The 14,525-nt window shown below is 41.6% G+C and overlaps 1 protein-coding gene across 1 annotated transcript in view; it reads left to right on the forward strand.

The window, feature by feature from the left end:
- HPSE2 (heparanase 2 (inactive)) overlaps positions 1-14,525 on the forward strand; it is a 2,768,318-nt gene that overhangs the window by 309,824 nt on the left and 2,443,969 nt on the right. The window lies entirely within an intron of this gene.

Raw genomic sequence — 14,525 nt, forward strand, 5'->3', positions numbered from 1 at the left:
CTGGAGTGTAGATGAGCACATCAAAACAGCAAGCACCCTGAGGGGGGTGATGAAGATATATGGCCAGTTTCTGTATCCACAGAATCAGAAGAAGTACGTGGGATGATGTGTCTATTGTACCCCAAATGGACAATGTAACTACATGACTGGAGTGTAGATGAGCACATCAAAACAGCAAGCACCCTGAGGGGGGTGATGAAGATATATGGACACTGAAGAAACACTTCTTCAAGAGAAAATACCAAGATGTAGAAAAACCTGAGGAGGTGGTCGAGGACTCGACCAGCAGCTGCATGCCTCTGCAGGAAACCCTGCCCCCTTCCTCCCATATGTTGAAGACCTGAGATCGTGCCATGTTTGACACCAGCAGTATTTTTGAAAAAAAACCCTGAGACAAAAACACTGAGACAACCCTACCAAATGTATTCCTAAAGTGATGGCAACCTAAGGGAGGATGTCCCTGAATGAATATGAGAAAGAGCAAAGAAAAGAAATTAGTGACATCACAAAAGAGTATGTACAATGTCCCGAGATACTGGCTGAAGAAGATGTATAGATCCTTAAGAGACTAATGATGAAGTAAAGAATCAAGTGAACTTATAAATACGATAAAAAAGGAGTTTACACTTGCACGAAGTGCTGCAGACAATCAACCGTTCAATAATTGTACAATAATTCTACAGCATTTTGCGAAGTGTTTCAGGAAGTGTTCTGCTGGGACTGCCTATTCTTCTTTTACTCCCGACAACGTTGGATGTGCCCTACATTTCTGCTCCTTGCCACACGATGCCTGTACCTTTAAGGAGGCAGGACTCAAAAACACTTCCTCCACAGGAAGCGTTTAGCGAAGCGTTTCAGGAAGTGTTCTGCTGGGATGCCTATTCCGCTTTTACTCCCGACAACGTTGGATGTGCCCTGCATTTCTGCTCCTTGCCACACGATGCCTGTGCCTTTAATGAGGCAGGACTCAAAAACACTTCCTCCATGCGAAGCATTTCACAAAGTGTTTCAGGAAGTGTTCTGCTGTGTTCCGGTGTGTGCTGGGAGCAATTTTTATTTTTTCAAATGTATTTATTTGTGTTGCTTGTATAGCGCGCCAAGCCCTAAGGCATCTGTGTGCTTGCTTACATAGAAAAGGTTACAATTGTTACAGAAGATTACAGTCATAGACTCATAATTACATTTTTACAGTTATAACGTTTTTCAACCCTATCACATTAGCAGATGTCTGAGTGCTTGGGTGAGTTTGGTACGGTGGATTAGTCTATGGAGTCAACAGTGACGTGTGTTAGTTATGCAGTTGGCGTGTAAAAAGGTGTGTTTTGAGCTGTTTGCGGAAGATCCAAAAGGAATCCTGGACTCTGAGGTGAATGGGTAGAGCGTTTCAAAGTTTACTGGCCATCGTGGGGAAGCTGCTGCTGCCTGCTTTTTGGAGCTTGACGTTGGGGGTGATAAGGAGGTGCTTGTAAGCTGCTCTGGTGGGTCTGACTGATTGGGTTTTTGTTATTTTGTCGGCCAGGTGGGCAAGGGCTTCCCGGTGGAGGCACTTTTGGGTCAGTGTGAGCGTTTTAAACCATATTTGTTCTTGAATGGGTACCCAGTGGAGTTTTAGTCTGGTTTCTGAGATGTGTGCTGATCTGGGAATGTTGAGCGCTGCTCTAATGGCATTGATTTGAAGGACCTGGAGTTTGTTGATGTTGTACTTTGAGGTGCCGGTGTATAGTGTGTTACAGTAGTCAAGTCTGGTTAGCACTGGTGCTCTCGCCAGGATGATGCAGCTGTCGGGCGAGAGGTAGGGTCTGCAGGCGTTAGTCAACTTGCAGGTGTATGAAGTGGCAGAGGCAATGGCGTTCACTTGTTTTGCTAGGGTGAGGGAGGAGTCTAAGTAGAATCCTAATGTTTTGACATGGCTGGAGACTGATATGGTGTTGCCGTCAATGTTAAAGGATTGAAATTACGACCTCAAGTGCTACTTGCAAGCAGTGTCTCTTCCACGGAAGACTGTGACTAAGGAGTCTCACTTCCATTTGTTATTGCCATTGTCGACGTGGGAGTGACTGCAGGCTTGACCCTCGAGCTCCCCCTGTTGATTTCCCTTCGAGGGAGGGGCATGGAGGAGGTAAGGCTCTTTAAAACTTCATGCTCACAGCGGGAGACCCATGACCTTGAGACTTATTACCCTCATACAGCTTGCTATGGTTCACCTATCTTTACAGAAGCGCACGATTTCTTGAATCAGCCTGGTCCTATGTCAGCTCATTGCTCATCAACGTCTTCTGGCCCTAACATTTCTATGATACCTAGACATGACATACAGATACAGGAAGATGTGGTGGCCAACCCTTATGCTTTTCCTGTATTATCTAGAATACTAGACACTGTGGGCCGAGGACACAATTTGAATATGTATGAGCTGAGAGAGGTACGTCTGACGCTAAAAGACCTTCTTGCAAAAATGAACTTATTGAAGGTTTTATTCTCGCCTGGAGTGCCCAGGGGTCATGTGCAAACACCCTTTAAACACAGGGAAGCCTGTAGCCACTAACTTAGTTTCTGTGGCTGCTCAAACTTCGTGGGCTGATTGCACTGTGTACTTGGCTAAATCTCCTATCCTATTGTTGCAGCATAGCATCTGACCATGCTTGGTCCCTTTTGTGCCCATCTTGTTTGTCCCCAAAATGTCACTAGAGTCGTAGTTGTCTGAGGGCCATTGTGTAATCTTCTACACTCCTAGTCCAGATGCTGCATCCTTATAGCAAAATAGTACCTTTATAAAATGATGCTGGTCTTGGGATTGAAGTGCACATCCATTTCCGTAGGGCAATGTCCTCTTAGGTCTGGCTGGGGTTCATAACTCCTGTGGCATTTATGGCCAAAACAATACAACGAGGGGGAACATTGTTGTCCGAATTGAAAGCAGGACGACTGGTTGCCTTGGCATGACAGAGAAGTCCTTCCTTTGATTAGGCCCTCTCTATTTTGACAGACCCTGTGGATGGCATAAAGAGGACTGGACCCAAGACATACTGCATCTCTTCTGTTGTTTTATATCCTAGACTGGAGGTAGAAAACCGTGGCTGGGTTGCTTGACTAAAGAAATGCGTTTGTGTGTTTTTATTGTCAAATTTTTACCTTGAATTCTTTACCACCTTTTTCTCTTTTTTGTTTGAATGTTTCTCCCTTGCAGTTTCAAAATGATGGCACCCCGTTCGCCCTCGTTTATGGTCAGTGGATTTCATTGCAGTATATAATCTGCACTGAAAAATATGTGCCACAAGAATTCCTCAATGAAAACAAAAGGGCACCTAAACATCTAGCTAAAAAAACAAGCTGAAAAAGCCAACTAAAACAAGCTGTCAAAATTACAAGTAAAGAAAATGAGCTAAAATAACAAACTAATATGATAGGCTCTAATATTAAGCCTTTTTACGTACATGCCCTCTTCAGACAACCTTTTCTCAGGGTCAGCTAGAAACATATGCTCCTTACCCATTAATATACACTGACTGTCAGGTTGCCACACACGCACTGTAGCTCAAGCAGGCTGCTGCAGAGCACAGCCACAATTTTCACAGGGTCATCTTCTCATGCCTATCCACACTTCTGTGCCAGTGTGGTCGCCAGGATCGGACTGCTGGGGCATACACTTCTCTGGGGCACCTATGGAACAGTGGCCCACAATTGCAAATGGCAATTCATTCCTTTTGTGACAGTTTGAGTAGTAGCCAAGGGGGAGGCTTTTGATGAAAAAGCGATGCAAATTGTGCATTTAAAATAATATTTATTCAGGAAAATGTGTCCAAACTACTAGCCGCATGGTGAAGTAACTTATTTAAATGGCCCACATGCCTACTTTGACCCCCAAAACTGGCCCACACTAGCATTTTGCGTTTTTGGTTTGGGCATTGCCATATATGCCAGTCCAAACCTGGCGCTTGCTACTGCAAAGGTGGCATAGGGTGCTGCTCCGCATGCGAGACTGCGCGCATCACTGGGAGTTGTTGGTTGGCATTGCAAAGACCTTTCCTCTAATGCGAATGCAAAGGTAAACTGGCACATGCTTATCAGATGCAGGCATGGTGCTAAGAGTTCACCAAGGAGGTGCAGTCTCTGGCTGGGGCTGTGCAGTGCATAGTGGTGAAGCCAAGAGAGGCAGGGGGTTGGTCGTCCTGCCCCAGCTCTTTCCTGATGCTCCCCCTTGCATCCCATAAGACTGATGCCCAGTAATGGCTGGCACGATCTGAGTTCCAGCTGCGATATTAAAGAAAAAATAAACCTGTTAGTAATGTGCAAATGTGTGCAGGGTAGCACACCACGCGCATGTTTTCTTTTCCACTATCAGTGTTGGCTCTCAGTCTGAGTGACTGCCAGCCCTGATATTTAAAAAATAAATAAACGGATTGGTGCACAAACGTGTGCTGCGCAGAGCAACACTCATGCTGTGCACGCTGCTGGCATGCCCAAGATTCTAGAAGAGCTTGAACAACCGGTTGCCTCAGTATTTAAGTTCTTTCTAAATGTGTCCCATTTTGGTCCCGTGGCAGTAGAGGAGAATACCTAAGGTAAGTGTGTGTGTGTGTATTGGGATTGTGTGTTATGTGTATCTATGCTTTTGTGTGTGTTTGAATGTAGTGTGTGTGTGTGCATGTGTATAAAATTAGTTGAGTTTGTCTGTAGCTGTGCGTGTATGTATGTTAGAATCAGTTTCACAGTGTGTTTGCATACGAGTGCATGTGTGTAGATGTGTATGTCAGGTTTTGTGGGGTGCATTTAAAGGCCCCAAACAAAAGTCCCTTTCACCTGAACAGCAGCATTTAAACAATGCAACCAAAACCTGCCGGGCTCTTTCTTTCCCTTTCCCTTTCCCTTTCACATGAACAGCAGCATTTCAACACTGCAACCAAAAACGGCCCTGCTTTGCGTTTATTTCACATGAGTGGCACAAATTTAAACACTGCAACCAACCAAAAATGCCCCTGCTTTGCTTTTCCTGTCACATTAATGGCAAGAAGTTATACACTGGCAAGAAGTTATACACGGCAACCAAAAACGGCCTGGCTTTTGATTGTACACGTGTTGCAATAAAAACGGCTTTAAAAAGACTCAATTGAAAAAGATATCTCTGCTCACACAGAAAATGTCAGGGAAACATGATGTGGGGGCGTGACCAAAGCAAATGTATATTATGATTCACCCACAAAACTCCTGTAAACTGTGAAGAGACACTACTTCAGGAAGAAACAGTTCTGGCTGAGGCAGGAACTTCACAATGACAAGCCCCACACCCAGCTGGATATCACACCAGTCCTCTAACAATCCTGTAATAAAATGTGATGCTGCGGGAGGCGTCATAATTCCCTGTTCTGCAGACATGATGGCAGGAATGCAGGGATTTCAAAGAAGGCAATCCTTGGCTAAAGCATGGCGAAAAGGTGTGAGCCATTGTAGCACCAAATTCAAAGAGCAAACTGCCAATTTCAAAGGGACTCATAACGAACCCTCTGGTCAGAGGCTGACCCAGGGAGACAGATGGCTGTGGGCGATGAAGCGGCCCTTCCATCTGTTGAACAAGACACTCCCAATTAATATTAAAAGACAGTTTTCATTTTAGGCATTTTGCGCAGCCATCAGACTAAGGATTGATTTCCAGTTTATGCCATTTCTCATGTCATTTCCAGGCAGTTTTAAGGATATAAATTGCATTTACCTGGGACTTTGGGAACTGTAATGGACAGTTAAATTAGGTTTCTGGCTGATCTAAACATGTGGCAATTATGAGATTTGATGAAAACGTGGAAATTGAAATTAGGAATATGCTTGATGATTTACATATTCATAACTGTTGTACATTTTATGAAAATGACAGAAATGTGCCACATGGCCATGCTACATCGTACAGATTTGGCAATTGGCTTCTCTAATTCCCGATGATTAACGAAAAACGATTATATGTTTCATATGGCAGTGGCTAATACAATTATGAAGTTATGATATATAACTAGATTTTGCCAAAAAGTGGTAAGGGGAACAAAAGGAGGATGACAAATGGAAAAGACAGATGATGCTCTCCTCCCCTGAACCATTCCCAACTGGGGTGGAGAGAGCGAAGGTAACTTGTAAACACATCCTGGATGATATTCACTCTCCCTATGAGCGCTCACTGTATGTATGCTTTAGATTAGGATTTTTACCTACAGCACTTCATACCCGTTCTTGGTCTGTTCTTAATATTGGTGTATGCCCCCTTTGTAACACAGCTGATGAATCCTTATTGCACTTTATGTTAATATGCCCTGCTTTACTTTCCTTGAGGCGTAGGTATCTGAGACCTATCCTAATGGTGCCACACATAAGAAATACACGCAAAGCCATGTTGCTATTTTCTTGTTCCTTGGATTGGAAGGTAATTCTTTCTATAGCTAAATATGTTCATCGTGCTTGACTTCTAAGAAGTAGATTGCTGGGGAGTTGTGTGAGTTACTGGTGGGGTTTCCCGAGGTGCTGCTCGCTCAATCGCTCTCCTCTCAGATCTCCCCCTAGGCAGAGGCATCAATTTTAGAAGGTTCTTGTATTTTAACTTTTTAGGGCAAATCTGCCTTGTGTCCACTTTTATCATTGTGTATTTTTATGTATCAATCTTTTTAGTATTAATTTGGCTTTGTTTTGTATATTTGCTAATGGTCAAACCGAATAAAGCTTTTCAAAGGAATCACCAATAGAAATACTAGAATATAACACATAAATACATTGGTTGATTACATTGGATGTACCCAACAGCAATCCCATAGGATTCAGGTGTTTGTGGAGTTGGGCACATCTTAAACATCTTACACAAGGGAATCATTCCACATTGAACTCCGACCGTTTTTCTGCTTAAATGTACCTATCTGGAAATGTGCAAAAATTACTTTAAATAATGTTAATGATCAACACTCATATGTCCTGTCCCCTTTTGCCCCATACATGTTTGGTGTCTTACCCTTTAATGCTAAAGGCGAGCGTGGGCCTATGTACACTTTGTCCTGAATCTATTTTAGCACCATAAGAAGTACATAGATTCTGATGTGCACCCATATAGAAGTGTATTGATTTGATTGGATTAACATGTGCACGCTACACATTAGGCTTACTTTGTCATGCTGTGAAACATCGACAAATACATAAATGCAGAGGAGTAAGAAAACTACTTTAATTTACTGCCTCATTACCGTAATGCATTGTCTTGGTCCCTTTTATCCCTGGCCAATGAGGGAGCGAGGCTCAGGCTCTATTCTTGGGAGCCAAGTTAGATTAATTAATTGCATTGTATACACAAGAGACCTCGCGCATAGCACTTACATTTTATTCACTTCTTTTTAACTTTTTGTGAAGAAAATGTTACTTTTGGCTATTTCATTCGACAAGTTCATATTCTGTCCTACTGCTGTCGATGCCAGCGCTGTGCTAACTCACTGAATTTCATTTTATTTACTCTTATTCTCCTTTCCAGCCCAATATTCATGCCTCTTGGCTCAAGGGGAGAGTGGGTCCAGGGATCTCAGAATAGGGAATCCCTTACCAAGACTGTTTCCCTGTGGAAAGAAAACTGTGTACCTCAAAGATCTTCACAACAAGTGCATTTATTGCCTACACCACCATTACAAGCCTGAACTGTTCAAGATCTGTAAGGAGTAGATGGTGGTTCCTATGCTTAGCTGAAACACCAACCATTTTATCTGGTGATTGCTCTTTTAGGACTGCACCAGCCTCTCCTGCTGGAGGTTGTACTAACAATAGAGATGCTCCTCCGAAGAGGGAGGAGGGTTTTCTCAAAGCCCACAAAACATCCTTTCAAGAAGGAAAGTTAAACTCAGCAGCATCTGGGGTGCACCAAATTCATTTGAGGTTTTCCTGATCGCTCTGGCCTCAAAGCCTAAATCTACAGGGAGGGTACCTTCTGACGGTGATCCTGCAACATCTCAGAGGCACTTGTTGAATGGAGCCTGGTCGACGAGCAATGCGTCAGCAAAGGACCCACCTGTCAAGGAACTGTGAATAAAAGCCTCGGTCTCTACACTTATTTGAAGAATGGCAGCCACCTATTAATATATGAATTACTAGTGGAAAGCCTAGTGGAATCTTGAACAGTATTTATTAGAACCAAGTAATTGCTGTTCTTAAAAAAAAAACTTTTTGTGTGCTTTTTATTGCCAATACAGTGCTCAATATTCTTGAGGGATATTACATTCTCATGAATACCCCAATGGGTAGGATAGAAAGGTTTGAAACATGCATACAGATGTAAATATGATATAGTGTCACTGCTGATATTTTGGGGTCAGTTTTAACCCAATATTGAATGTTTCAAATTTTCACTGTTATTAATGATTATAATACATTTCTCTTTGCCTTTTCTGTGAACCTAGATATTCTTTTCTTTAGGCACGGCAGATCACTTTTCTAGCACATCTGATCTATATACTTGACTATGTATTGTCTTAAAAATATGTCTTTTTTGATTATATTGTTGATGTTCATAATTACTGAAATATATCAATTCATACAGTGTAAAGCTCAATATAAATAGTATGGCTGCTCATAGCGCTGTTTGATTTGGTTTTAAATGGGTGACCTAACAATGTATGATTATTTTGGGAAAGCACCTGAGGCATGGCAAAACAAATAAGTTTTCAGTGGCGTCCTCGTCTCACTATGGATAATGTTCAATCAAACATTCAATATAATTGCATAATTTATTATCAATACCAAGTGAACTAGAGCACGATGTGCACAACTAGGAGAAGATGTGTGGTTGTTTTACAAATTAGACTGGCCATGCCAGTTCCAGGAGAGGCGATTGTAAATGATAAACATTAAAGATAGTTATCAGCCAGCCCTTCCCAGGACCCAATACAATGCAAAGCAGTGGGTCGGACCAGTCCTGTTGTCAGGATGCTTCACTAAAAGTACCACTAGTCAGTTTAGTTGTTCTTGTTTCTGTTAAAATCCCTCTTCGAATAGCATATATTCATGCCCTCCATTATCTTATAAAATGTAGAGGCACCTCCTAGTAATGGTTTTGACACAACATTCAATCCATTCAAATTGACAGCCCCAGAAAGGGCCATATTTGTATCCGAGCAACAATAACACCTCATATTCTGCAATTAGCATTTCTTACATTAAGGCAGAATGAACATACAACTGGACAAGGTTGGTTCTGTGACGCGCAGTAAATTCTACCAAGTAAGTGTCACTGCTAGTAATAGTGCACAATTTAGGAATTCATGCAGAAGGGACAACACATTCATTTGATTGAGGACCACTTGCCCCCCTACTTTAAAATTGCTTCCAATCCTGTTAAGGATTTAAAAAATGTGGCACACTCCAGACCAGGACGCTTTTAAGTTTATTACATTCAGATTCAATTTTTGAGAAGGCAGCCACCCCGTCTCGCATCCCCTCCTTAACGTACACCGTGTCGCAATGGACCATGAACCTGGCCGGTGTGTAATAATGAATTACTTATTTATTTCTAATTTTGAATAAAATCAAATAGGGCAGAAATCACCAGTGTGGTGATAATTACACAGTAAAATGATAGGATACACTTAGTTTAACCTTCTAACATAAGATACACAATGCACAATTCTCTCACCTCTCGTGCCTGTCGCTACCACCTCTTTAATATTTGCAAAGTCCGCCCCTCTCTCACTTTCCATGCTACTATACTTTTAATCTCCTCCCTTATCTTCTCTCGCCTCTTCTACTGCTCCTCCTTACTCTTTGGACTACCTACTTCTAATCTCGCCCCCTCAAATCTATCTACCATTCTGCCATCTGTACCCTCTGTCTCCTTACCTCCCGAGACTCAATTTCTGCTTCTCTTTCTTCCCTCGTCTGGCTTCCCTTTCACTCCCAACTTAAATTTAATTTACTTTTTACAACAATAATGTTCTTGTTGTAAATGAAGCACTTTTAGTCTTGGGCTCAATCCCACCTGAAAATTCTGATGCTCACGTTACAAGCGTCGGGTTTTCTGAAGGAAACCCGACGCTTGTAGCGCGAGCATCAGAATTTACAACAAGAACATTATTCTTTGTGTGAACCGTAATGACACATTAAAGGCCCGGATTTGAAAAAGGCGCAGGTTGTACGCCGAAACATGTGTCATCCAAGAGGGGCTGAAAATTCAAAATAAAAAACTTTATCAAATACAACAGAACTTTTGGATTTGTCATTCATAGCAAAAGGAAATACACCAGTAATTTATCTTGGCGCAAATAAGTGCAGGCACAGTTGAAACTTTTCCTACAGTTTACAAACGGAGTAGAGGAACTCAGTGTCTCCGTAGTGACCTACACTCATGCGACAAAGAGCCAACCAAAAAAGACAAAAACCCTAAAAAGGCTAATAATCACCAAGTAACCCCGATTTGGTCGCGAAGGTACAGGCCTATGATATATCAAAAAAGTTCCTCACTGTTAGAAAACAATTATATTTATCAACATCACCCTTATAAAATTTAGAGAGGCAAATACCATATTTCACATGGAGCATACTATTCCAAACCCCAAGTTTGTACGATGCTGATTAGTCCGTCTGGCAATCTTTCGCAATTTCTATGGCAAATATTTCCCTTAAAAATCTACAAATGGGTACACACAAGCCTATCAATGTCAGATATATTTACATTTAAGCTTCATAACTGTACCATGTACGCTTTCCCCTAAAATGTCACTTTAATACCATTTGTGTCCGCCACATGCTAGGAAGATCCACATTGTCCTATTTTCATGGCGCAAAAATTACATTCAAGCTGTCAAAAGTTTACATTACTGCTTCTTTAGATTACTGAAATAAATGTCTTTATATGAAACGTCTTTTCAATCATGTGGGCTGGCTTTGTTCCCAAAAGTGGGCAGTCAAATGTCCTTCTCTGGTCAGCTTTGCCCAGAGGTTGCTATGACTCCCCTTTGATCCTAGGCAGTTAAAGCTGAGGAGAGGTGTCAAAGGAATTCACACTTTAGTGACAGGGCAATGCCGCTGAGTCTGACGAAGTCGCCACTTCCCACACCTCTGGGCCTTTCATGTGGTAAAGGAACTTCCTTTCCAATGGGGCTGGTACATTAGAAGGGCCTTTCTTGTAAAAACTGGTTTGACAGCAATTTCTGGGCCTCGTCAGGATGTTGAAGCTCTTTTTGTGTGGAAAAATAAACTACACAGAGTACAATTTACCTATATTTTGGCAGCTTTTCTTCCCAACATATATACTGCCTGATTCATGGAATTATTTGCACCGAAAACGCAGATTTGCGCCCCTTTCTGCCGGAAAATCCCTATACTTCAAACAGGGATTTTCAGGCAGAAAGGAGCACAAATCTGCGTTTTCGGCGCAAATAATTCCATGAATCAGGCTGATAGTTTTGTTTCTGGGCCTGTTACAGTATTATTTCCATTTAGCTTGTACAATGTCAACTCACTGTTTTATAGAGCAGTGCAACAAGGGTTCATTTTACTTTCCCTGGTCATTTACAAATGCAATTTTCCTCGCATCTTCATTCTGAACATTTCCATATTATATTTCAATTTCTTATACACAGGGATCTGTTCAAGAGAAGGGTTCTTTGAAAGTGACATAAGCAAAGGGAGAGAGAGAGAGAGAGAGAGAGAGAGAGAGAGAGAGAAAGAGAGAGAGAGAGAGAGAGAGAGAGCTTCTTGTGAATAGTGTTGCCTGTGTGTAAAAGTAACGCTTGCCGTACGGCCTGAAATACATTTCTCTGCTCTTTCATAGATTTTACTTGACACGCAATGCCTTTCAGGGATGAATGGCCCTCCTTTGATGGTGTTCATACTGAAGATAGATGGGCATGGATGTGTTTTACTGGAACCAAACTGTATAATGTTGAAAAGATGGAAATAGCACCAGTGCAAAGTCATTTTAAACACAGAACATTTTCTCTTTCAGTTGGAAATCTCAAGCTGGCAGCATAGCAGCGCTGGGACAGGCTGCATTTAAATTCTTCTTTTTGGGGCACATGAAGAAAATAACTGCAGCCATTTCTTGGGGTGATCTATGTTCCTTCTCGCCCCATATGTGCTCAGCAGAGCCAGCGCAGCCATTACTTTTGCAACTGCTAAAACGCAGTTTTGGTGATGCCAGGGAATATTTGCTCAGCAGATCCAGCGCAGCCATTTTTCTTGTAACTTCTGAAATGCAGTTTGGTGGTGCAGGGGAGTTCTGCTGGGCTGGTAAATGTACCACACAATCCCAAGCAATATTGAGAAGCATCGCCCTTACATAGACCAGATGACAACTCAGCCAATCTTCTGTAATAATGTTTTGTAGATGGCAAGGTGATTAAATTGTTTTTAGTATATAAAGCCACACTGTACCCGAAGGGCCTGATTTACAAAAATGTTTAACATGGGAAAGTTCCATTGAATTTTTTTTGTATATCAGGCCTTTAGTTGTTAGAGTCTGTATGCATAGAAAGAATAGTGGGTACCACAAGTCACTCCTCATCAACAACATTGTAAGTCAGAGTGTGATCCTGCTCCAAACCGGCCACCACCAAATAACTACCCAGAATGTTGTCCATAACATGTTCATAATATGGGTCATCACCTCTACTTAGAAATGGAAGAATGCCTAAAACCCCTTTTGAAAAAGGATAAAAGAGGGATTACTGCTTCTTTTTCACCTTTTTTTTTTAAATGGTTTATTTTGTGTATTGCCCTCACCCGAATTATTTGGAGGAATCTAATGCATTAACTCTATAGGAGATTTAGAATGGGGATGCCACTGAAATTTCCTCAAAGCCACCCTTTGATACAATGGCAAATTGTTTAAGTTCTTGAATGTTTGTAGATGTTTGGTTTAAGGCGTTATTGTAACCCCAGGTTAAAATCCCCTTTATCTAGGGGTATTAAATATGTTGCAGGAGATTCTATAGGAAGTTCCCACAAGGCATTGGAGAAGGGACTTTAAGTCCACCTGTCACCTAAGGCCAATTAGGTAAAGAAAGAACTGATGACTTCATTAACATACAGCTGAGTTTAAAAAAAAAAATACTGAGGACTCTCCTTAACAAATCCTTCCAAATTCAAACGTTTTGCATCAATTGGTTTCAGAAATGCAGAATGAAATTTCACTTCAACATTGATGTTACTGCATAGTCTGATAAGTGAGTTCAAGACCACATTTTGGGCAGAAACATAATTTAAACCCAAATTTGTGGAGTCCTGGGTCAACTGGTGAGGCAATCTCAAACAGGGCGATCAAACACTTTGGTTTGACCAGGACTGTAACCAGGAGGAGGGCAGAGATCCTCTGTCATCAGATGGACGGAATGATGCAATCCATGAGATTTGCCAAGGCCAGTTTGGCTCAACCCAAGGACATGTAACACAGAGTCACACAGTGCCTGACACTCATAGACTTGAGCTAGATCAACCTAGAAATCAAAGTCAGGAGACGCATCCTAGTGTTTACACACAAAATAATAACAAAATGTAAAGACAAGAAGGACATGGAGGAACTGAGGAAACACCTCTAGAGCCTTTGGAAAGATCCAAACATGTCCAGCCGCCCAAAAACACAAATCTATGGGACAACTTGAATGAGCCAGAACCCCCCAGGGAAGCCACATCTTCCCAACGTGACTCACTAGCAGTTGCTGAGAAGCTGGCACGTGACATTGCCGAAAGATTGCTACTGCTGGAGAAAAACCGAGCGGACAAATTAAGACAAACAGCGCAATTCGAAATTAAAATTTCTGAACAAACAAGGTAAAATGTTCTGCCAAACAAATGCAGAAGAATTGACTCTCTTACTCCTCCAGCTATTACATTCGCGCAAGTCAGACAAGAAATAAATTGAGTAAAAATACCTCGAGAAATGACATCCAATTTAGCAAATCACAAAATAACCTATATGAGTGAAGAGACGACAACTGATTCGGAAGTGTCTGCCTCTGACTCCTCATTTATACAGAGAGACTTTCCAAAGGTGAGGAGGACTTTTCACAATTGGAAACAACATGATAAAACCTCATGAACAAATTCAAACAAGGTCACACATTAGGTCACACACAAGCTAAATTTAAGCATCATGTCAGCGTTAAACATATCACTAGCTCCTTTTTTAAAGATGTACGAACTCATAAACGACAACTACAAAGACGAAACTATCTTAACGGCCATGATGCATACAAAACTCATAAACATTGAAACATTTATGATCATGCTTCAACCAAAAATAAACTAGAAATTGAGAGTGCAAACTTGGCATAAAGGACGTTGGTAGAACAACTTAAAACCAACGGCGAAGAAAAGAAACTCCTGGCAGAAGTGGCCCGAGAAGCATCACTTTTATTAAAAATGAAAAGAAACACGGGCAAGGACACATGTGGATCCACGACATTCGTAAAAATAATTCTAATTGCTCAAGTCAAGATCATAGAGAAACAAGTAGCCAAACCGAAACATCGAACATAACAAATGATGGATTGGACACGCAAAGAATAACTGCCCTAAGAGAACTA

This window comes from Ambystoma mexicanum, chromosome 8 (genome assembly GCF_040938575.1).
Source record: "Ambystoma mexicanum isolate Mex_15411 chromosome 8, UKY_AmexF1_1, whole genome shotgun sequence".
In the NCBI taxonomy this organism is placed as follows: domain Eukaryota; kingdom Metazoa; phylum Chordata; class Amphibia; order Caudata; family Ambystomatidae; genus Ambystoma; species Ambystoma mexicanum.